Source organism: Ictidomys tridecemlineatus, chromosome 5, assembly GCF_052094955.1.
Source record: "Ictidomys tridecemlineatus isolate mIctTri1 chromosome 5, mIctTri1.hap1, whole genome shotgun sequence".
Taxonomy (NCBI): Eukaryota; Metazoa; Chordata; class Mammalia; order Rodentia; family Sciuridae; genus Ictidomys; species Ictidomys tridecemlineatus.
This window is the reverse complement of record NC_135481.1, coordinates 73,038,068-73,061,448: the sequence shown is the minus strand read 5'-3', so window position 1 is coordinate 73,061,448 and position 23,381 is coordinate 73,038,068. Positions and strand designations below refer to the sequence as shown.

General features: G+C 33.9%; 1 pseudogene; it reads left to right on the top strand.

Annotated features, from left to right (window-relative positions):
• Window positions 1-13,712: 13,712 nt before the first annotated feature.
• On the top strand, window positions 13,713-14,234 carry LOC101958089 (eukaryotic translation initiation factor 1 pseudogene; annotated as a pseudogene).
• Window positions 14,235-23,381: the final 9,147 nt, after the last annotated feature.

Here is a 23,381-nt window from a genome sequence, read left to right as displayed (position 1 = left end):
CTTTTCACTGTTTCTGGGAAAATTAAAAGTTTTTGTAAATACAATTTTATAGAAATAATGCATCAAAAATTCTGCTAAAAGAATCAAGCCTGTTAGTGAAATGTTTTTGTTTTTAATATTTTACATAATGTAAATGTATAAATATTACTAGTAATCAGGGAAATTCATTCAATATTTTCAATATTATTTGCAGATTCCTTATATTTTATTAGGAACTCACTAAATATTTTTTTGAATTGATGTCAGGTTGTGAGACATAGGAATCATAAAAAAAAACACACTTTCAAGTGAAGATCGAATTAGGAAAAGATAAATATTAAGAAGACAAATCACAAAATTATAGTCTGTGCTTTACTATATAAGAACAATAAAACAGCGCTGAATTTTTTGATGGCATGATAATAGGTAATTTAGATATTGTCATCTTGCAATACCTCTGAAGAAATGACATGAGATCAGCAGTCTCAAATGCAAGTACAGCCAGCCATGTGACTATCTGTAGGAAGAACATTATGGGTAGTTTGAAGGCATGCATAGTCCTGAGTCTGATGGATCAAATTATTTTTTGTTGCCTTGTAGTTTTCATCTTCTCTCAGGGTAATGCTGATTCTTAAAATATGTAAGAATTCCTTCCTCTTTTATTTTTGGAATAACTTAAAGAAAAATGATAATTAGTTCTTTAAATGCTGAGTAGAATTCAGCAGGAAACCATCTAGTCCTGGCCTTTTCTCCGATGAAAAGATCTTTATTATTGATTCAATCTAATTATTGTTGTTGCTCTGTTCAGATTTTCTATTGATTTATGATTAAATCTTGGTAAGGTGTATGTGTCTAGGAATTTTTTCATTTATTCCAGGTTCTCAAATTTGTTGGCATACAGTTTGTGCACAATAATTTGTAAGGATGTTTTGTATTTTTGTAGTGGTTTTATTTTTGTAATATCTCCATATTAGAATAACTTTTGCTATAACCCATAAATTTTGGTATATTTTGTCTCCATCTTCATCTATTTAAAGAATTTTCTAAATTTCCTTATTAATTTCTTTTTTTTCTTTTCTTTTTTTCTTTTTTATTTTTGGTGCTGGGGATTGGTGCTAGTATTTTTCCAACTGAGCTAGCTCCGATCCCACTGATTTCGTTGTTCAAAAGTGTTTTTTACTTTCCAGGCACTTGTGTAGTTTCCAAAGTTTGCTAGGTTTAGTGCACTGTGCACTGTAGTAAGAGAAAATACTCAATATGATTTCAATTTTTTTAAAAATTTGATGACACTTGTTTATCATCCTATCATATCATGTATCCTGGAGAATGTTTCAGGTTCTGATGAGAAAGATGTGTTTTCAGTAACTATTGGATAAAATATTATTTTCATGTCTGTTAGGGTCTTTTGCTTTAGGGTGGAATTTTACTGAAACATTTATCTTTGTTGAATTTTGTCTGGATGATTTGTCCACTGCTGAAAGTGGGGTTCTAAAGTCTCCAACTATTATTGTGTCAGAGCCTATTTCTCCCTTTAAGTTTTATTAATACTTTCTTTATATATTTGTGTGTTCCAGTATTAGACTCACATATCTGCTTTTACTGAATCATAAACTAATTATCTTCTTCATCTTTTTTTCTGCTTATTATTTAAAATCTGTTCATCTGATATTAGTGTGGCTACTCCTGCTTTCTTTTGGGCTCTAAGTGCATGGCATATATTACTATTTCACCACTTCAGTTTCATTCTGTGTGTATCCCTACAGGTAAAGTGAGTTTCTTGTAAGTAACATAAGGTTGTACCTTATTTTTTCTTCCATTCATTTGCTCTTTTAATACATTTACATTCAAAATAGTAATCAATGGCTAAGGTGTTAGTACAATCAGCATATAACTTATTTTAATAATAATATTATTATAGTATATATTATTAAAGTATATATTATTATATTATACAATATATCAAAATAATATAATATTATAAATTAATAATTAATAATATTAATAAATATTGCATTGATAGTTAATAATATATAATATTATATAATTATATAATAATATTATTATAACAATAATATTTGGAGACATTAGCACCCCACTTTCATCAGTGAACAAATCATCTAGACAGCTGATTTATGAACATTATGGAAGTTCAAAAGCAAAAATTTATAATCTACAAATGAAAAGTAATAGGAAATCAAAACATACTGTGAGAGCAATATAATTAACCACCCAGGTAACCCCCTGAGTGTTATTAGTTTATTTTCTCTCATAACCTGAAGAATATTCTTTTTATTTTTCACCTCTATGAGCATAAGTATAACATTTCTGGAGGTAGATTTGACTGAGCTAAATTTGACTGTTGACCTTTACCTTCTCATACCTGGATATATTTATCATTCTTTACATTTACGGAGGATTTCTGTTACTATATTTTTAAATAAATTTCTAGACATTCTCAAGTGTTTCCTGAACCTCTATAACCCACACACATTCTGTTCTAATATCGTCCCAAAGTTTCTGTAAGATTTTTTTATTCCTCTTCATTTTTTTCCTCTTCCAAATGTATGTTTTCAAATTGAATGTCTTCAAGCAATTTTTTTTCTGTTTGACCTATCCTGCAATTTATGGATTCTACAGCATTTTTAATTTTGCTGAGTGTATTTTTCAGCTCAAGAAATTTTTTTTATTGCATCTGTTTCTCTGTTAAGATGTTCTTTAGAATATTGAAATGCTTTTCATTGCTTTACTCAAGATCATTAATTTTCTTTAAAACAGCTGTTTTTAACTTTCTAAGAATTATCCCACATTGATTACTGTCTGGTCAGTTTCTGCACCTTATTTTGAGTACTATGTCAAGTCCTGGTTCTTCAAAAGTGTCTTATGCTTGTTGGTATGTGACATTATCTAGGCATTAAAGATCAGGTATTGATTTCAATCTTCGGAGTCTGGCCTTATTTATGCCTGTAATTTCAAGAAGACTATTTATTTATTTTTTTTGGCTGTATTCACTTTTACTATTTCAGCACTAGATGACAACCAGGTTCAGATTTTTCAGCAGTCTCTTGTAGTGTTATAACTGTTTCAGTAATCCAACCCTATGATTGATCCACATACACTGCTAGTATATTGTTCAAAAAGAAACATGAAAGAACTTACACATTGTAGACTATCCCTGTAAGTCTCTGTCTAGGGCCAAGGTAGAAACTGGGATACCTCATCCATGATCATTTTATACTGCAAGATTCTGCCTGGCTCTGGAAACCCCCAGATTTCTATGTCACAGATACCATTGGAATGTCTACACTCTAAAGTTATCATCCATCAAGACAAGTACAACACTGGCTTAGCATCAAGGCCTATGGTGCTATTGTCTACTTGTTGCTGAGATGAGATGGCCTAGGACTGCTGCAATGAATAACAGGTAAGGATGGCTGGAATATAATTCTTATAGACTAGGGCTGCACATTTCACCTGGCACTGGAGATGTTCTAGAGGCTCCATCCTTAAGCAGGCCTAGTGATTGGAGTTGTTATAATCTACCCAGTATTAGGTTTCACTAGCCTGGCACTAAGTTTTTGGGCAAAAATCTTTTGATTACAAACCTGTCCTAGCCCCAATGTGTGGGATCTTGCATCACACTGTTCTGCTGGAGGTTGGAGTAGTTTAGTACTGTTGGTCTACAAGGAACCTAGGCAAATGCTAACTAGATGGTACCTGAGACTCACAGCCATAAGAACATGTAGTCTTATGGATGCTATGAGGCCCACACTATAGCTGGTATTAATTAATGTAAGCCATGGCATCAGTCTGTTACACTGGGGCCAGCTCTCCACTTGGTGCCAGGGCAGTTTTAGCACCTTGTCTACGTGTACTAGCTTGGAATAGCTATGCTGCCCAAGCTTGGGACCTGCAGTGTAGAGACAACCCCTTGGCCATCAAAGTTGGTGCTAAACTAGGTCACACCTGAGTCTTACAGGCCTTGGGGCCTTGCATAGAATTGGGAGGAAGGCAAGTATACAGGAGGCAATTTCCATGGATGGAACTTAAGCAATCAAAACTCAGGTCTCTGCTTCCAGTGCCAGGTCTCCACCTGATACTAGAGCCCGTGTAGAAGTTACATTTGTAATCTCTGACCTGCATATTAGGCCTTCAGTTTCTACCAGGTGCTGGGTATCATAAAGCCCTGTTTTATCTTTTGTACCCTGCTCCCTAGCAGGTGGAGTCCTGCTCCCTGCTCAACCATCAGAATTTGGAGGTCAGGAAATGGATGCATTCTCTTTGCTGTCTTAACAGAGTTCCAGCAACTCAGTATATATTGGGCTGGTGGTAGGGGTCTTGGGGCTTTACCAAGCACTGGTTTGCACCATAGCAGGCCTGCTACTCAGCACCCCCAACTTATAATGCCTCTTTCCAGACTAGGTTGGTTGGAGTTGAAAGAGGAATGACTAGCTCACTCTTTTCTTCCTGCCTTCTATCATGCATCTTTTCATTTTGTTAAACCAACAATAGGCACTATGGTACTAAAGATTCTCTTACCTATTTTTTCCTAATATAATTATTTGTTTATTTATCAGTATCTTCTAAGATTTAAGTCTTTATCTGCATGACTTTGGTCAAGTTATCACATCTTTCTTTGCCATGGTTTAAGGAAAAGCACAAACATTTACCTTGAAGTTGATATAGAATTAAATAACATAAAAAGTACCTAGTATGTAATCTGTGATCAATAATCTTCTAATTATCACCATGAAACACAAACTTGACCATGTCACCTCCCAGCCTTTGAAATATTTTTAAAATTATTTTTTTTAATTCATATATGACAGCAGAATGTATTCAATTCATAGTACACATACAGAGCACAAACTTTTCATATCTCTGGTTGTATATAAAGTGTATTCACACCAATTCATGTCTTCATACATGTACTTTGGATAATGATGTCCATCACATACCATCATCATTTCTGATCTTATGACTCCTCCCTTTCCCTCCCCCCACCTGCCCTATCTAGAGTTTGTCTATTTTTCCCATGCTCCCCCTCCCTACCTGACTATGAATCGGCCTCCTTATATCAGAGAAAATATTCAGCATTTTTTTTGGCGGGGGGGATTTTTCAACTTTACTCCATCCACTTACCTGCAAATCCCATGATTTTATTCTCTTTAATTGCTGAGTAATATTCCATTGTGTATAAATGCCACATTTTTTAATCCATTCATCATTCAGAGGGCATCTAGATTGGTTCTAAAGTTTAGCTATTGTGAATTGTGCTGCTGTAAACATTGATGTGACTGTGTCCCTGTAGTATGCTGTTTTTAAATCCTTTGGGTATAGACTGAGGAGAGGGATAGCTGGGTCAATGATCCATTCCCAATTTTCCAAGGAATCTTCATACTGCTTTTCATATAGGCTGCACCAATTTTCAGTCCCACTAGCTCTTGTGAAGGTAAGTTGGTGTGTGAATATCTCTGTAACTTGGGATACACTGTCGATGATCTTATTCAGTAGCCATTTTGTTACTTCTTCTAACTGGTAGCATTAGAGATGATGAAAAGTTAACAGATTTGATATATATTTTAAGTTGAAACTTGCTAATGGATTTGTTGAAAAAAATAATGGAAACAGAGAAAAATAAGGAGGTTTTGTATGATTTTTCTTGTTTAACTGCATAAATGCTAATGTCCTAAATTGAATTGGAAATGACTAGAGAAGGGAAAGATTTGTGGTTTGGGAGGCAGATTATCATAAGCTATCAGAGTCTTAGAAAAGTGAATGGAAAACTGTGTTAAATATAATAAAAACTATTGAGAAATAAATGCATGAGCTAAGTCACAACACAGAGTTAATGACCAAATAATGAATCAGAGGGCTTTAAAGATGAATAATGCTGTAGGGTAACCAGAGATTATTATAATTTAGAAAAGGTTAAATTTATTATTCAAAATACATTAAGAATATCAGACTGAATGGAAATAACTGAATCAAAACAAGTAGTATTTCTACTTGTGATTTTTACATTAATCATAATGAACTTGATTTCATAAATTACATATTTAATGTGCACATGACAATAAAAAGCAAAACAAATTGGAAAGAAAGGCTACCTGAAAGTTAGCCACTTTGACACTTTATACAAATATATATATATATTTGAAGACTTTATCAAAGAAAATTCATGTTTTACATGATGGGGATTGTTATGGTTTGAATATGAGGTGTCCACAAGAGATGCAGGAGGGTACAATGCAAGAATGTTCAGAGGTAAATGAATAGATTATGAGAGTTGCTACTTAATGGTGTATTAATCCTCCTGAATGGATTAACTGGGTGGTAATTGTAGGAGGATAAGATGTGGCTGGAGGAAGTAGGATGCTGGGACATAGCTTTGGGGTTTATATTTTTGTCCCTGGCACCTTTGCTCTCTCCTGCTACTTCTCGGTGCCATTTCCTGAGCTATTTTCATCCACCATGCCCTGTCACCATGACATTCTGCCTTACCCCAGTACCCAGAACAATAAAGTCAGAAACCATGAAGAAGCTCTGAAAATGTGAGTCAAATAAACTTTTCCTCCTCTTAGTTGTTCTAGTCAGATATGTTGGTCACAGCAAAAAAAAAAAAAAACCTGCCTAACACAGAAATTGGTAACTATCAGTGGGGTCCTGACTGTGACTATCCTTTGATTATGAGGGATAACTACTCATATATTAATCCACTTGGATGGATTAACTGGGTGGTAACTAGGAAGACAAAGTGTGTTGAAGAAGATAGGTCATAGGAAATGTACCTTTGGGATTGTATATTCCATCTCCAACACCTTGCTCTAGTGTCTCTCTCTCTCTCTCTCTCTCTCTCTCTCTCTTGCTCTCGCTCTCACTCTCTCTCTCTTTCTGTCTCTCATTTTCCCACTCCCACCCCCATACCCCGTGCTTCCTGAGTATCAGGTATCAACTGAGGTGCTTAACTCTTCCATGTTCTTTTGTCATGATGCTCTTCGACACCTCATGGCCAGAGTGGCTGACTACAATCTGAAACCATGAGCCAAAATAAAACTTTTCCTCTTTTAGTTTGCTCTTGTGGAGTATATTGGTCATAACAATGCAAAACTGTCTAAATCTGTGGTAAAGTAATGTATTTGTGCAAAGTGAGATTTTTAAGTATATACTTTTTTGCTAGGTAAATTTTTTAAAGTTTTTTTTTTTTATTTGTGAGACTAGCATAATAACTCAGCCATTGTTTTTTTTTTTTGTAAAAAGTATATGTCAAGTACATTTGTACATGAAATCAGCCAGGAAATTTTGTAAATAAGTCAAATATTTTCATATGTTATTATTTTTTTTATTTGAATCTATAAAACTTTTATGGCTTTCTTTCCAACTCTACACACTGCAACAAAAATATAAAGATCAGTGATATAGGCCCCATAAAATTTAAGTACGCTTTGGAATTTTTACAATGTAGTGTTTTATGTATCCCCTTAAGTAAGAGAAAATATATTGTCTATGTGATGTGTAAAATAGAACACTATACTTTGTTTTATAACTAGATAGATAATTTTCATTTATTTAGATTCTTAGTATATTAGAAATGTAAATATTTAGAACAACTTTATTTTCTTGTATAAAAGCATAATATGAAAATGTAAGTGTATTTGGCCACATTCTTAAAAATGTAATATGTACCTTTAAACTACATTGACTTTAAGAGAAAATAATTAAATATGTGAACATAAAGTATTTTTCTACTTTTTATGCTGATACTAAACTTTTAAGGATGAAGCAAATATAAGAAGTATTAGGACAAATGTTACCATACTTATTACTAAAAGTGAACACATATTTTTAAGAACATAACTTAATTAAAATATCTTTAAAATGAGAGTTCATTAATATTTCATCTGCCACAAGAAAAGAGGAAAATAAGAAGCAACACAAGTCATATTTAGTTCAAATATTGACCCTATTTTTTGGTTAAAATGTAGATTAAGTCTAAAGTAATTATATGAGTCTTTGATATTTTGTAATATTTGTAATTGATTTAAATATCACTATATTTTAAAAGTATCACCTTTTGGATTTAAACTTATAATACATAATTAGCATTCATTTAGATATTCAGATTTAAATATATGCTCTGTTCCCTGAGAGAAACATTTTATTAAAGAAAACTAATTTTTGAAACATTCCTTGGAAATGAATGTTTTCCTATTTCTTGAAAATATGAGTACATTCATTTGTTGCTCCCACAAGGGAAAGAGTTCCTTTGATAGGTCAAACTTTTCTTAAAAATAGTGATGTGATTAATATTTTGATATTTAATGTGTTATAATAAATACATATTGCCATAGTTTTGTAATATGCACATATCAAAATAGAAGCAGTAAGTGAATAAAGTGGATGTTAAAATATGACAATTAAATAAAATTAATGCTGAAATAAGTTTACAAATTGATGAAACTTGTTGATATTCATGATGCTATGATAAGGTGCACCTTAGAATTTATTTATATTACTATGGACAAGAACCATTTGCATTAATGTCCACTTTTTTTTTTTTAAAACAAAATATGGTGTTTTAGAATAGCTCAGGAGATAATCTCTCTGGGATGTAACAGAGAAACTGTAATAGTTTTGTATACTTGAAAGTTTTGCCACGTTTTCTAACAGCCTTTCCTCCCTTTGATCACAATTGTAGCAAATAAAAATTATTCTTGATGCAAAAAAGCAAAATACAAGAAAAACCTGCTACCATTATGTTGTTCTGATAATTTATAGAGTTGAAATAATACTTTCAAATGCCACATATAATGTCTTAAGATTGCTTTTAAAATCTAAAGTCATGTAGTATTGAAAAAACTTCCAAAACTTTAAGTTATAGCTACTTTTAAAAATATTTTATAAGAAATGTTGGATTGGCCACAAAAGCCTTTTAATTGCTTGGACACCAATCAATACATACTCTATCAGGTTTTACTTTCAATACACATACATAAGATTCCATTGTACATTTTGGTGCATAATCTTCAAAATATTTCAAGAATAAATTAAACATGAATGCATAACTATTACTCAGAGTAAATATTAAACTAACACTATCAAATATTTATTTTATTAATTAATGAGGTAAAAACACCACTTCCTCACAGGACACCTGGCAGCTTCCCACATGCAGGAACTCCAGCAACCATTCCCCTGTGAATCCCCATCTACCAATGTGGGGCTCCCTTGGTAGCCTCCATCTTCGGACTCTACAGTAATGGAGATAGTTCCCTATGTGCAATAGCCTGCCTTACCCAAGATCCTTACACAGGCTCTGATTTCAGCCGATAGCAACACAATGCACACCATAGAGCTCGTCTCTGAACTCATTGTCCAATGCTATCACCTGGATCCCCCCCCCCCATGGCTGAAAGCAACCACCTCCATCTTGAGTCATCTTCATCACCATCTTTACTGGAGGGAACTACCAGTTTGGAATTCCAGCTGGCCAGGTACCCAGTTTCTAACTCCCTACACACCCAAGCAGCTGCTAACCAGACATTGTGAGTGCCCAAAACAAAAAATGTTTTCAGCAGGGCATGTGCTCAGTGTACCCAAAGTGTCATGCCCAAGAGCTTCGAAGACAAAGGTTCCTCACTAGTCTTCCTACTTACTTAGTCTCCCTTACTACTCACTAGCAAGTAGTAAGGGAGAGGGTGAGTGTGATAAAGTTTAGAGACTAACACAGAGACCAGGAACTGGGAGGACTTCAGGTGAGATAAGAAGATAAGACCAGGTGCTCACATCACAGGAGTGGTCCCAAAAAGAGATTATTGAGGTGCAGTCTCCTTTTGGGGTTGATGGATCTCACACTCCACTTCCAGGTGCCTTGGGACCTTTTACCTCCCTTGGGACTGCAGCCATTATTGAGTGTTGACTGAGGTGGCCTCATGGGTTAGCATTTCCGTATATGTGACCTGGCTGGATCAGTGTTTGTCGGCTTTTAGCCCGCATGCATGGGCTTTTGACTTTAGCCCCACCTAATGGTTAAATCTGAAATCTGCCTAGGCCCCTTAGTGACCCAGTGGTGTAACTACTCCTTATTGGTTCTTGCTACTGTCTCTTCTTAGTCCCTCCTATCACTATATAACCTTGTCCCTGACACAATAAAGTTGAGATTATTGCACCTTCATGGTTGACTGGTCTCTGGACCCAGTGTGATTGTGTGGGCCAGGTTGGATGGCGGGCCAGGTCCTGATACTTACCCTCTCGCTCAGCCCAGGAGACACTAGCTGATCTAGTGCACTTCACTACCTCTGTCAGAGGGCGGTTCCAACAGCTGGTGCCTTGGAGACAACAGGCTGGTCTCCCACGTACCCTTGTTGTGGGGGGCAACATCCTCCAACCAGGACCAACCCTCCCACCTTGGTTATCTTCACCATCCTGAAGGCAGAGATACTAGCTGACACTTATTGGATGGGAATGGAAGCAAGAAAGACACCGATCTCCAACGAAAACAATCCCTTTTTCTTCCTTCAAGATTTTTTTTCTTCTCTCTCTCTATTCTGTCCTCACAACCCCAACATATGTGAAACCAAGTACTTTGTATGAATTAAGATTTTGAGACATATGCTATCTGAATATTTTATGATTGTGTTTTATATTCTTTTCTGTTTGCTTTCTTTTTTTCTTTTTTGTCCACCAATTTTTACTATTTTAAATTTTTTAATTTTTCTTAATATATATGTGTGTTTGGGCAGACAAAGTAACTGTCTTCCCACTTACTTAGTCTACCCAAAATTACTTCCTCACTCTTCCCTTCTACTATTCTTCTTATTTAGATTTTTTTTATATTTCCTAATATATAATAACTCTATATTCTCACCTCCTACCTCTTCAGCATATCATTATACTCCTTACCTCAGTTCTTTGTCCACCATGAGAAACTGTATACTCTTTTACAAACCTACTGAGTACATTGTAGATAATAATTGAATTCACCATTTCTGTACATTGTGACTAAACTGTAAATGTCTTCATAGCAGATATTTGGTTAAGTCTGTATTTGGTTGTATTGGTATCTGTTAACATTGTTCCTCACCTTAAATGAGAAGTATCAAAACCCTACATGGGCATTACAAGCCTATAGGGTTAAAAATGTTAACACCTCAGATCCACAGTGCAATTTGAAAAGACAAGAGGAGAAACTGCCCCAAACATATCAAGATACCACAATACTAGAATCCATGGCCAGCACAGCAGAAGAAACAACAGAGAAGGAGTTCAGGATGTACATGGTTAAAATGTTCAGCGAATTAAAGGATGATATAAGAGAGCAAATATAGGCAGCAAAAGATCAGTTCGAAAAAGGCTACATAAACAAATACAGGAAGCAAAAGATTACTTCAATAGGGAGACAGAGGTTCTAAAAAAATATAAAAAACAGAAATCCTTGAAATGAAAGAAACAATAAACCAAATTAAAAGTTCAACTGAAAGCATGACCAACAGATTAGACCACTTAAAAGATAGTACCTTAGACAATGAAGACAAAATATATAATGTTGAAAAGAATGTAGGCCACACAGTGAAAATGGTAAGAAACTATGAGCAGAACATTCAAAAAATATGAGACAGCATAAAAAGACCAAATTTAAGAGTTATTGGGATGGAGGATGGCATAGAGTTCCAAATGAAAGAAATAAGCCACCTATTGAATGGAATAATGTCTTAAAATTTTCCAAACATGAAGAATAAATTGGAAAACCAAATTCAAGGGGCTTCCAGGATGCCAAATGTACAAAATCACAACAGATCCACAGCAAGTCACATTATAATGAAAATGTCTAACATACAGAATAAGGAGAGAATATTCAAAGCCACAAGAGAAAGGAACCAGATTACATATAAAGAGAAACCAATTAGATTATTGCAGATTTTTCAAACCAGTCCCTGAAAGCTAGAAGATCCTGGAACAATATATGTCAATCTCTGAAAGAAAAATAGAGACCAACAAAGAATCTTATACCCATCAAAATTAAGTTTTAGATTTGATGATGAAATAAAAACCTTCTGTGATAAAACAAAATTAAAATATTTTACAGCTTGAAAGCCTGCACTACAGAACATCCTTGGCAAAATATTGCATAAAGAGGAATTGAAAGACAATAAAACTCAGCAAAGGGAGGTATTACGCTAAAGTAAAAACTAATCAAAGAAGAAAGCAAGTCAAGTTAAATAAAAAAATGGCTGGGAATCCAAATCATGTCTCAATAATAAGCCTTAATGTTAATGATCTAAACTCACCAATCAAAAGATACAGACTGGCAGATAGAATTAAAAAAAAAAAAAAGACCCAACAGACCCAACAATATGCTTCCTCCAAGAGACTCATCTCATAGAAAAGACATCTACAGATTGAAGGTAAAAGGTTGGCAAAAATCATAACACTCACATGGACCGAGGAGTATCCAACCTCAGATCAAATAAATTAGACTTCAAGCCAAGGTTAATCAAAAGGGATAAAGAAGAACATTTCATATTGCTTAAGGAAACCATTCGTCAACAAGACATAACAAAAATAAGTCTATATGTCCCAAACAATGAATCATTTACATTCATCAAATAAACTCTTCTCAAGTTCAAGAGTCAAATAGACCACAACACAATAATTCAAGGTGACTTTACATACATCTCTCATCATTGGATAGATTGCCCAAACAAAAGCTGAAAAAAGAAACTACAGAAATCAATAATGCAATCAATAACTTAGACTTAAATGACATACATAGAATATTTCATCCTTCAATGATTCAAAGGCATTTCTGTATATCAGTGACAAATCCTCTGACAGGGAAACAAGGAAAACTGCCCCATTGACAATTGCCAAAAAAAAAAAAAAAAAAAAAGAATGAAAAATACAGAACACTAAAGAAAGAAAGTAAACAAAAGAGCTTAGAAGATGGAACTATTTTTGTTTTTTTTTTTTTTTGGTCTTGGATAGACAGAATTAATATTGTCAAAATGACCATAATACCAAAAGTATTATATAGATTTAATGTAATTACAATCAAAATACCAATGATATTTTTCATAGGAATAGGAAAAAAAGTCATTAAATTCATCTGGAAAAATAAGAGAACCCAGAATAGTTAAAGTAATTTTTAGCAAGAAAAGTGAAGCAGGTGGCATCACTATACCAGAACTTAAACTTTACTACAGAGCAATAGTAACAAAAACAGCATGGTATCAGCACCAAAATAGACTGATAGACCAATGATACAGAATAGAGAACACAGAGACTAACCCACATAATTAAATTATCTTATATTACATAAATGTGCCAAAAACCTACAGTGGAGAAAAGATAGCCTCTTCAACAAATGGTGCTGAGAAACCTGGAAATCCACATGCAACAAAATGAAACTAAATCCCTATCTCTCAACATGCACAAAATTCAACTCAAAGTGGATAGAGGACGTAGAAATTAAACCAGAGACAGTAGGCCCAAATCTCCATCATATTGGATTAAGTCCCTACTTCCTTAATAAGACTTCTATAGGTCAAGAATTAAAATCAAAATTAATAAATGGGATAGATACAAACTAAAAAGCTTCTTCTCTGCAAAAGAAACAATCAGTGGAGTCACTGAGCTGCCACCGAGGACTCAGCAGCCTTCCCCTGGAGCCCCCTCGCTTCCATTCCTCACCCCCCACTTCTCCCTCAGCTGCCTTCCACGGAGGAAAAGGAATTGTATGGTATGTCTGCTATCCAGAACCTCCACTCTTTCGACTCCTTTGCTGATGCAAGTAAGGGTGATGACTTGCTTCCTGCTGGTACTGAGGATTATATTCATATAAAAATTCAACAGAGAAATGGCAGGAAGACCCTTACAACTGACCAAGGGATTGCTGATGATTAAGATAAAAAGAAACTAGTGAAGGCGTTTAAGAAGAAATTTGCCTGCAATGGTACTGTAATTGAGCATCCAGAATATGGAGAAGTAATTCAGCTATAGGGTGATCAGCACAAGAACATATGCCAGTTCCTGGTAGAGATTGGACTGGCTAAGGACAATCAGCTGAAGGTTCATGGGTTTTAAGTGCTTGTGGCTCACTACAGCTTAAGTGAGGATTTCCTTGCCATGAGTAGAATTTCCCTTCTGTCCCTTGTCACAAGTTTAAAAACCTCACAGCTTGTATAATGTAACCATTTGGAGTCCGCTTTTAACTTGAACTAGTGTAACTCCTTCATGCAATAAACTGAAAAGAGCCATGCTGTCTAGTCTTGAAGTTCCTCATTTAAACAGAGGTCAAGCAGTAGGTGCCTGGCAGTGTCCACCCTGAAACAAAGCAATAACGTGATGTTTTAGCAAAGTCCAGAGCCCCAAGATCAGATGGCTGTGTCTGACCAGAAGCTTCTCAACTCTCCCTCAGCTGAGGCCCCTGCACTAAGAGTGTCATGACCTAATCAGGAGGAATGGGGTAGACAGCTGTACCACTAGAAGGGGGTCTTTGGTAGTTTTGGGGTTTTTGTTTGTTTGTTTGTTTGTTTCATTTTGTTTTTAAAAAAGAATCCCTGGTGTCTGACCTGACCAGGTGGGCAGAACTCAGAGGCCACCTTCTTTCCAGTGAGGTGATGTGACACCTGGCTTGCCACCAAGGTCTTCTTTTTGACTAGACGTATTCTAGCTAAGGGGTGTCCAAAACAACAGAATGTGAGGCCAGCTTAATATCAGTTAAACTTTTGACAAGGGAACAAATTCCAAACTGATGTTATCAGTCCTGTAGCTAGCTATAGAGCCTGCAACTTACTAGCAAGAGCTGCCTAATGCCAGGTGAAGTGATAAACTGGTTTTTGGTTTTCTTTTCCCCTTCCAGTTTTAATGTTATGTAATGTATTTAAACCCTTATTTAAATAAAACTTGTTTTCAGAAATAAAAAAGAAAGAAAGAAACAATCAGTGAGGTGAATAGAAAGCCTACATTTTGAAAGCAAATTTTTACCATGTGCATATTAGATATAGCACCAATCTCTAGGGAATATAAAAACTCAAAAAACTTAACACCAAAAAACAAATATCCTAATCAATATATGAGCCAAGGGACTGAACTGACACTTCTCAGAAAGTGATATATATAATCAATCAACCAATATATGAAAAAATGTTCAACATCTCTATCAATCAGAGAAATTCAAGTTAAAAATACTATGAGATTTCATCTGACTCCAATCAGAAATGCAGCTATTAAGATTACAAACAACAAAAAGTGTTTGCGAGGATGTAGGGGAAAAGACACACTCATACATTGCTGGTGGGACTGCAAAATGGTGGAGACAATATAGAAAGCAGTATGGAAATTCCTTGGAAAATTGGAAAATGGAACCACCATTTGACCCAGCTATTCCACTCCTCAGTCTATACCCAAAGGATTTAAAAACAGCATACGACAGGGACACAGCCACATCAATATTTATAACAGAACAATTCACAATAGCTAAACTGTGGAACCAACCTAGATACCCTTCAGTAGATGAATGGATTAAAAAATGTGGCATATATACACAATGGAATATTACTCAGAAATAAAAGCAAATAAGATCATGACATTTGAAAGTAAATGGATGGAGTTGGAGAATATAATGTTAAGTGAAGTTAGTCAATCCCAGAAAACAATAAGTTGAATGTTTTCTCTGATATAAAGACATTGATTCATAAGGGGGTTAGGAGGGGGAGCATGATCATATAAGATGAAGTTTAGATAGAGCAATGGGGTGGGAGGGGAAGGGAGGGGGCATGGGGGTAGAAAAGATGGTGGAATGAGATGGACATCATTATCCTAAATACAAGTATGAAGACAGGAATGGTGTGAATATACTTTGTATATAACTAGAGATATAAAAAAATTGTGCTCTACATGTGTAATGTAAATTATAATTCATTCTGCTGCCATATATAACACATTATAATAAAAAAATTAAAAAGTTGAAATTTTTTAATTTGCAATTTTTGCAAATTTATATTTTGTTTTCAATTACCATTGTTATTATCTTACTACCTATCTTTAAATGCAATGCTACATTTAGGTTGTGATATTTTGGTTATATTTCTATTAACTTGCTACATATATTTGGCTTTTCTATACATTTTTAATCATATAAGTGTCTGTTTTAGAATATGCATAGTACATATGCATAAAATATTGTTGAGATGACTCAATGAAAATTGCACATAAGCATCCAAGCCTATATTTTAAACATTATAAATACTCACTAAAATATAACTCTAAATAAATTATTGAGCAAAGTCAAATATAGAGAAAAAATTGATAAAATTTATCCCTTACTATTTATCATTCATTTACTTTTTTATTTGACCAAGAATTTAGAGTACTCATCTCATTTTTATTGGATGAAATATATATAAAATGTATAATGTTGAAATCAGGGTAATTATCATTTCTATCTGACCAAATATTGCCATTTTTATGTTTTGAAAACCTTCACACTCTTATCACCTAGTTATTTTGAAATGTATACTTGTTGTAGACTGTCATTGTGATTTTGTGCTATATAACTTTAGGATTATTCCTAATTGTTTTTTTGTAAACTTTTTATTAGTGTATGTAGTTTTGCATAATACTTAGATTCACTTTGAAATAGTCATACATACATGCAGTTCAGTCTACTTCATTTTATTCTCTAGTCTCTCTTTCTCTCACCCTGAGATTTCATCTCATTCTACTCTTGCTTATAAGAATATGGATGATAATAAATGTTGACAAGGATGTCAGATAAAAAGGTTCACCCACCTGTATTTTTGTATTTATTTTTTACCCTCTCAATGTTAACCCTTCCTCCTGTCCTTCCTAGCTTCTAGTGACTTCTGTTCTACTCTATTTATGTTCAATCAGTTTTTAGTTTCGAGTAAAACTATAACAGTGAACCTATGAGTTTCCAGTGAAACTATGAGTGAAAATATGACATTTGTCTGTCTTTATTTGATATATCTCAAATATATCCTCTAGCTCCATTCATGTTGCTACAAATGATCTCATCTTTTTAATAAAGCATATGAATTCAAAAAGTGGATAAATAGAAATAATAGAAATAAAAAATTTATAATTTTTAGGCAATTTTAAGTAGATTTTACATAAGTAATATAGGAAATAATATCTACTAACCCCCAAATTTTGAACTTTTATAATATAGTCAATCATTATATTCAACAATTATATCTATATTTGAAGTTTGGTATTTAAGAGTCAAAGAATAAGGTAATTAAGGAAAAACATATGTAACAGAATTATAAAAGGAGTAAAAGTTTCATACCTTGGGACTACTAGTCAACATGAAAAGTTTCCAGAAGTAGATGATTAAGGAATGGAAATTTTAAGAATGGCAAGGCTTTAGAACAATTCTAGTAGTTATGCCATAGTGAAAAAAGATGATTTTAGTGTGAATAGTTTTTCAATAGTTGGAAATGGCATGTTCCATGATAAAAATAGCAGAACTAATTACTGGGGAAAAACAGATTTAGAGTTTCAGAGCATATAGAAATGTAAGAAAATGGCCAAAAATCAGGCTCAAGGTAAAGAGCTGGGAAAGTCTTACCGTGTCATTCAGGATTATAACATAAATATTTATTTTATGTTTTATGAAATGATTATTATTAATAAATTAAAACAAAATAATCCTGAACTTATACCTCCTTAAATCAGTGATATGCATACAAATTTCTCCTATGGACTTTTAATTACAAAGAATGATTTTAAGTCATGAATTTTAGGCCATTTGTGAAACTCAATTAAATTCCACTAAGCCCAAATGCTAACTACTCTGCCAACTGGTAAAAGAGCACCAACGAACATGTTTTTAAATCACAAAAATCTCAGTGCTAATGTTGACCTCTGGTAAGCACTGGCAACCGTGCAATAAGATTTTTAGCATGATTGCATGTAATTTACAAGAAAGATATTAGGACAATAATTGGATGAAAGCATTATGCTCATAAATGACACATATAAAAGTAAATATTGTAGAGCCATATTACCAAAGGGAATACAAAATGTGATTCTGTAGTTATGATGTTAGAAAAGAAACCTTCTCTTCATATTCTCCATTTTGTGTAGAAAGTACAGCATGCTATGCCAACTCTATTATGGAATCAGATCAGTTTATCTGACTAGTTGAGAAATTATGATCATTATTAGATTTATTTTTAGCATCTGTTCTCATGTTACTGTATATGCAATATTAAAAAGACTACCACAGTCTGAGTTCATATTACATTTGCAAAATGTTGCAAGAGAAGAACCAAAGATAGTTAAAAGTAACCCAGTGACCACTGGGGAGACACCTTTTAACAATAAGAGATGACACATATTATAATAACAAAATCATCATCTGGTTGAAAAATTGGTTTCTTATCTAATATAGTTTTCAAATACATTTTATTCCAAAAGGTGCTACAATATAAGATCTTTTGCATAAATGCTAAAAACATATGAGATTTAAAATATGCACTATAATGTATGTCAAGTAGATGTCACTATTGGTAATTTGAATTTATTAAGCAATAAATGCGCTGAGGTTCTATTTCATAACATTGCAAAAATATGAAAATATATATAATAGCTTTGAAAGAATTTTTGAAACTTATGTATTGACATAATTTACTCCAGTTATTTTAAATTCCAGCTATGAAGGAAGAGATCATATTCATTTTATTTACATTGGAATTAATTTTCATGCTACATATTTATCATATATATTTATAAAATTTACATTATAATTTAAAATTTATTTGAAATTTGTGTATATTTAGATCATTCATTTGATTGGCAATTTGCTATCATATAACTGGTGTTAGATATTCAAATCAAAGAGTTATATACAGAATAAATTTAGTTGATCATAAAGTGAAAAAAGGGAATTGAACACTGCCAGTGAAATTGAACTCTGCGGAATGCTGGCAGCTTAGAGACACAGACTTTCAGATCTTTTGGAGATGAAACGCGCCAGACTGGGATTCACATCTCTACAGGGCATCGGACAGAGGACTGAAATTTGAACTTAATGGAGATACAACCCAGTTCCCTCTCCATCACCTGACACCCTGTTGTAGAAACAGGCAGTAGCCATTTTGGAAAATCTACCTCATAGATCTGGGGAGATCTCACAGTGAGATTAGCTACAGTTAATGGTGATGACTTGGTGAGTGCCGAATAAAGAGTTCAGCTGATCGCCAGCATGGGGTGACCAGGGCCATTACACGCCCAGAGTGATAACAGGGCTTTGAAGAGGAGCCCCAGTGACTGGGGCCTGGTGAGCAGGAGAAGTGATGGGGATAAAGGCCTGGAGCAACCCAAAGAGACAGGGATTGGAGAGGTGCCCGGCAGGGGAGGGAGAGCCACCCCACATGGATTGATTCCTACATCCTGAGGACAGAGACTCAACCTGGAATGCACATCACCATTTACTGGTAAAGAAGAAAACAGAACTCGAAGAGTGCATTTTTCTTTTTTTAATTTTAATTTTAATTTTTTTCTTTCTTTCACTTTCTTCTTCTTTCCTTTTTACTTTTCTTCCTCCTTCTCTTCCTCTCCCAACCTCCAAAGCATTACTATTTCAACTACATGTAATACACTAAATGCAAATAGGTGAATGTTTATATGCTTCTTATAGTCTTCCCAAGTACTGAGCTACTCCCAAATACTCCTGTCTATTCTCCTGTTAATAATCCCCTTAATTAGAGCTCTCTTACAAAGTAGCTAAGATATATTAACCCCCATATTCTCACATCTTTCCTCTTAAACATAAAGTCCTATGTTCAACCCTCAGTTCTCTATACGTCACCAGAATCTGTATGCCTTTTTTGAAGCTAATGAATTTACTTTAAAGTACAATTGAACCCAACATCTCTAGACATTATCTCCCATCACAAAGGAGAGACCTTGGAGCTATACAGAAACAACACAAATTTATAGGAGTAAATAATAACACAGCATCACACCGAGTTGTAAAGAAACATGAGCATCATGAAAAAACAAAGGAAAAAAAGGAGCACAAATAATGCAGGACAACTCAACAATAGAGGAGTTGTTAGCTACAGCAGAAAAAATGTCAGATAAAGATTTCAAGATATACATACTTCAGTTGATGTAGAGTCTCAAGGATGACTTTATACAACAAATGCAATGAAAGATCACTTTGACAATGAATTACATAAACAAATCCAAGAAGCAAAAATCAACTCTACAGGGAGATAGAGGTTATACCAATAAATAAATAAATAAATAAATAAATAAATAAATAAATAAACAACAACAACAAAAAACAAATAAAGAAAATTATAAACCAAATTAAAAACTCAAATGAGAGTATCACCTGTAGAGTAGACCAATTAGAAGTCAGAACATCAGACAACGAAGACAAAATATATCATCTCAAAAAGAGCCTAAACAACTCAGAAAAGCTGATAAGAAACCACAAGGAGAACATCCAAGAAATCTAGGATACCATAAAAAGATCAAATTTAAGAGTTACTGGGATAGAGGAAGGTATAGAGGTCCAAATGAAAAGAATGATCAATCCTTTCAATGAAATAATTTTAGAAAACTTTGTAGTCATGAAGAATGAAAAGGAAATCCAAATCCTAGAAGCCTACAGGACACCGAATGTACAAAACCACAAAAGACCCATACCAAGACACATTATAATGAAAATATACAACATACAGAACAAGCAGAAAATTTTAAAAGGTACAAGAGATAGAAGGCAGATTACATTTAGGGGTAAACTAGGTTAACAGCTGATTTTTCATCACAGACGCTGAAAGTTAGAAGATCCTAGAGCAACGTATTTCAAATGCTGAAAAATAATGGGTTCCAACCAAGAATCTTGTATCCAGCAAATTTTTTAAGGTTCAGGTTTGACAATGAATAAAAGCCTTCCATGATAAACAAAAGTTAAAAGAGTTCACAGATAGAAAACTGGCTCTGCAAAGCATCTTGGGCAAAACATTACATGAAGAGGAAATGAAAAACAATAACGAAAATCAACAGTGGGAAGTAGTATAAGGAGAAAAACTAATCAAAGAGGAAAAACGAATCAAGTTAAATAACAAAAATAAACAAACATGGCTGGAAGTGTAAACCATATCTCAATAGTAACCCTAAATGTTAATGTCTTAAACTCACCAATCAAAAGACATAGTCTAGTAGACTGGATTAAAAAAATAAAAGACCCAACAATATGCTGCCTACAGGAGTCTCACCTGATAGGAAAAGACATACACAGACTGAAGGTGAAAGGTTGGGTAAAATCATACCACTCACATGGACCTCAGAAGCAAGCAGGGATGTCCGTACTCATATCAAATAAAATAGACTTCAAGCCAAAGGTAATAAAAAGATAAAAAAGGACACTACATATTGCTAAAGTAAACCATTCACCAACAAGACAAAACAATCATTAATATATATGCCCCAAACAGTGGTGCAGCTATGTTCACCAAACAAATCCTTCTCAAGTTCAAGAGACAAATAGACCACAACACAATAACCATGGGTGACTTTAACACACCTCTCTCACCACTGAACAGATCTTCCAAACAAAAGTTGAATAAAAAACTATAGATCTCAATAACACAATTAATATCTTAGACTTAATTGATGTATATAGAATATATCAACCAAAATCAAGCGGATACACTTTTTTTCTAAGCAGCACATGGATCCTTCTCAAAAATAGACCATATATTATGCCATAGGGCAACTCTTAGCAAATATAAAGGAATAGAGATATTACCATGAATTATATCCAATCATAATGGAATGAAATTGGAAATGAATGATAAAATAAGAAAGAAAAATTCCTACATCACTTGGAGAATGAACAATATGCTACTAAATGAACAATGGGTTAAAGAAGCCATCAAGAAGGAAATTAAAAAATTCTTAGAGATAAATGAAAATACAGATACAAAAGATTGAAATCTATGGGACACTATGAAAGCAGTACTAAGAAGAAAATTCATTTCATGGAGTTCATTCCTCAAAAAAGTAAAAGTCAACAAAGAAATGATCTCACACTACATCTCAAAGCCCTAGAAAAAGAAGAGCAAATAAGCAACAAATGCAGTAGAAGGCAAAAATAACTAAAATCAGAGCTGAAATCAATGAAATTGAAATAAAAGAAACAATTGAAAAAATTGACAAAACTAAAAGCTGTTTCTTTGAAAACATAAATAAGATTGACAGACCCTTAGCCAATCTAATGAGGAGAAGAAGAGAGAGACCCAAATTACTAGCATACGGGGATGAAAAATGTAATATTACAACAGACTCTACAGAAATACAGAAGATAATTAGAAATTATTTTGAAACCTTATACTCCAATAAAATAGAAGATAGTGAAGGCATCAATAAATTCCTTAAGTCAGATGACCTGCCCAGATTGAATCAGGAAGACATACACAAATTAAATAGACTAATATCATGTGAGGAAATAGAAGAAGCAATCAAAAGACCACCAACCAAGAAAAGCCCAGGACCGGACATATAAACAGCAGAGTTTTACAAGACCTTTGAAGAAGAACTAATACGAATACTCTTCAATCTATTTCAGGAAATAGAAAAAGAGGGAGTACTTCCATTCATTCTATAAGGCCAATATCACCCTGATTCCAAAATCAGAAAAAGACACTTCAAAGAAAGAAAATTTCAGGCCAATATCTCTAACGAATAGAGATGCTGCAAAAATCTTCAATAAAATTTTGGCAAATCAAATACAAAAACACATCAAAAAGATCATGCACCATGATCAAGTGGGTTTCATTCCTGGGATGCAAGGCTGGTTCAACATAAGAAAATCAATAAATGCAATTCACCACATCAATAGACTTAAAGATAAGAACCATATGATCATCTTGATAGCCACAGAAAAAGCATTCAACAAAATATAGCACCCCTTTATGTTTAAAACACTAGAAAAACTAAGGGTAACAGGAACTAATCTCAACATTGTAAAACTATCTATGCTAAGCCTCAGGCCAGCATCATTCTAAATGGAGAAAAATTGAAGGCATTCCCTCTAAAATCTGGAACAAGACAGGGATGCCCTCTCTCACCACTTCTATTCAACATAGTTCTTGAAACACTAGCCACAGCAATTAGACGAAAGAAATTAAAGGCATAAATATAGGAAAAGAAGAACTTAAACTAGCACTATTTGCTGATGATATGATCCTATACCTAGAAAAGCCAAAAAGTTCTACAAAGAAACTTCTAAAAGTAGTAAATGAATTCAACAAAATGGCAGGATACAAAAATCAACACCCATAAATCAAAGGCATTCTTGTATATTAGTGACAAATCCTCTGAAATGGAAATGAGGAAAACTACCCCATTCATAATAACCTCAA